The following is a 3,168-nucleotide window of genomic DNA, read 5'->3' as shown; positions in this document are numbered from 1 at the left end:
CCAATCCCTGCCCAGGCTCATCCTTGCCTTGCTCAAAGCACCCCTCAACTTTGCCTCCCCTGGGAATTCTTCCCCAATTAAGACCCAAGATGTCTTGAGCTTTCATTAATGTGATGCCCACCAAGTTGAGACTGGGTCTCTCCATCAGAGAAGGGAGGGGTGAGGGAACCTGGCCAGATTTCCAAGAAAAAACAATCCTCCTTCCTCCTGCCCCCCACCCCCAACTCCAGGAGCCAGGTTCCCTAGGATGAGGCATCCTTTGGGTATCTCAGGGATGCGTATGGGTGTATGTTTTAGTTTCTCAGCTGCTAAAACAAATCCTATACAACAGGTTGGCATAATAACAGAAATTTATTGGCTCAAGGCTTTAAAGGCTAGGTGGTTTCCTCCTTAGGTTGGTATCTTCTGGCTAGCTGGTAATCTTTAGGGTTCCCTGGCTTTTCCATCACAGGGCAATGCACATACCATCTTCCAAATTCCACTGACTTCCAGCTTCTGGCTGCTCCTGGTGGCTTCCCCTTCTGCGTACAATTTCCTTAGCTTATAAGGACTTCAGCCCTACTGGATTAAGGCCCGCCCTCATTCAGTTCCGGCACACCCTAACTAGTAACATCTTCAAATGTCTTATTTACAAAAGTGGACCAGGGTTTGCGACCTGAACATGTCTTTTGTGGGGTACGTGGTTCAATTCCCAACAATCTGCCCTCTAGACCCCCAAAAGACAAGTTCTTTCCACGTACAAAATACATTCATTCCATCACAGCTTCCCAGAAGCCTTAAACCATTTTAGAACAAAGCTAAGTACAAAGTCTCATTAAATCAGTTATGGAAGTGGTTCATCCTAGGGCAAAATTCCTTTCTGTCGGTGGTCCTATGAAACCTGGAAAACAAGTTAACTGCTTCTCTGGTGGGATGATGTAGGATAAACATTCTCATTCCAAAAGGGAGAAATTGGAAGGAAAACAGGGGTCACAGTTCCTGAACAAGACTGAAACCCAGCAGAGCGAACTCTGTTAGATTACCTGGTGTGAGTGTCATCTGTGGATGAATGGTTTGTCCCATTACCCTGCTGGAGTCACAGCTCCACCCCTTCCAAGAGCTCCCCAACACTGGGCTGTGGGCCCCACCCTCTCTGAGCATCAGAATGGTGGCCAGGCTCCCCCCATCACCTCTCCAGGCATTTGGGTGCGGCTCTCCCTGAACAGGTACAAAGCCCGCCCCCTCCAGGCATGTGGGCAGTGAGTAAGCGTTAGGAATCAAGACCGCTTTCAATTCCAAAAGAGCCACAGTGCAAGCCCATTCCAGCCCCTTCTTCCTGACATGTCCCTGTCTTCCTCTCCCTGGGGCTTTGAAGAGCACTGAATGCTCCCAGCCCATGAAAACCTTTATTAGGACACATTGTTTGGGGGACTCTTGTCAGAGCATCGGAGCCTCCAGGGGGAGCCCCTCCTCTTCCCCTCGGCTCCCAAGCAGGACTCCAGAGGTTGGAGTTCCTGTCAGTCCTCGGGGTGTCTGTGGTGTGTTTGTGGGGGTGGGATTATGGAGGTAGGGGGCTGACCGTCTTAGCAGGGCCCCACCCGGGCTCAGAGTGAGTCCCCAGAGAGTCCCATGTTGCTGTAGGTGTGCAGGGAGTACCTTAATGCTTTTCCGTCTGTGCAATGGGTGTGTTCACAGTAGTTCAGCCAGGATTGGAGCCAAGAGAAAGACCTGCCAGCACCTCCACCCACCACCAGCCCTTCTGTCGGTTCAGTCAAAGAGTTGTCTGGAGGAGCCGTCAGAAAAGGGTGGGGGCTGGAGATACCCCCACATCCCTGCTGGGCCGTTGGGGGCGTCAGCAGGGGGTGCGAGAGGCCACTCCCCACCCCTCCACCCCTCCACCCCTCCACCCCGGACCCGCAGCAGCCTCGAGGAGAGGCGCCCCGACCGCCAGGCGGGAGACCGGGACTCAACGCGAGCGCAGGGCAGAGGGAACCGGCGAGACGGCGCCCCTTTCCCGACGCTTTCGGGGCTCTGGCCTCGGAGCACCCCCAGCTGCCCCGCCTCCCCGGCCGCGCCGCGCTCTCCGCGCGCTCCCCTGCCCGCCGCCACTCGCCCACGGTCATAGGATCATTTTCCTTTGTCTGGAGAACCCGCAGATCCTCTCCCTTTTCCCCACAGCTCTCCCGGCAGGGGAGCTCAGGAGGAGTAAATAATTGTCGCCCCTCCCAGCCCGGGCCAGCCAGGCGGAACCTGGGGGGTGTCATCACCGATTACCTTATGTGCCTCTCCCCCCACGTAAGCCATCAGCACTACCCCCTGTAGCTGGAGCCCCATGGCCCCACGTAGGAAAATAAACAAGTCGGGGAAAGGTGTTGGCTAGCCTCTGGATTTTAGAAGCAGCTTGTCAGGACTTGCCTGGGTGTGGGGACACTCCCCCATTCCGTCTTTCCCGAGGCAGTAATGCGGCTGTAGGTCGAAGCTTTGGTGAGACAGAGAGAGAGAGAGAGAGAGAGAGAGAGAGAGAGAGAGGGAGCACTGTGCTAACCAAGATTCCAAGGAGGTTTGGCCTCTTCCCCAGGGAGGAGTGGTTGAGCTAGAAAGGAGCTGAGAGGTCATCTCCTTGGAAGGCTGAACTGAACTTGGGACCCAGAGATGTAAGGTGCCCAGGTGACAAAGCCAGCAGGACAGAGCCCCAGGTCTAGGTAAAGTCCACTTTCTAGAAGACTCTGTTGCCGCAGCCCTGTCAAGGACCCCCTAAATATCAGCTCCCCAAACTCAACACTTTTTCCCACTGTCTCTATGTCAAAGACTAGGACAGGACTGGCTACTTACTTTGAGGTGTCTAGTGCAAAATGAAAATGCAGGGCCCCTTGTTCAAAGATCGTTAGGACTTTCCAGACACAACAGCAGAGCATTAAACCAAGCATGGGGCTTGCCCTGGGCACAGATAACAGCCCATGAAAGTGGCCTTGGATGGGAACATGTCAGTCTGTTTCCTCTGGAAAGGTGAAGGCTTTGGGTAACACCCCCCACCCCACCCCCCCACACACAAATTCTAGAAGTCTCCCTGCCTGGAGTCAGGGTCCACAGACACCCCCACCCAGCCCTTCTGAGTGCAGTGGGTCCATCAGCCCAGCCCCTCCAGTCTGGGGAGGGAAAACTGGGCAGGCCCCCCAAATCAGAGGGGAG

The sequence above is a fragment of the Choloepus didactylus genome, chromosome 18, assembly GCF_015220235.1.
Source record: "Choloepus didactylus isolate mChoDid1 chromosome 18, mChoDid1.pri, whole genome shotgun sequence".
Classification (NCBI taxonomy): domain Eukaryota; kingdom Metazoa; phylum Chordata; class Mammalia; order Pilosa; family Megalonychidae; genus Choloepus; species Choloepus didactylus.
The sequence above is the reverse complement of the archived record's forward strand: the minus strand, read 5'-3'. Positions refer to the sequence as shown.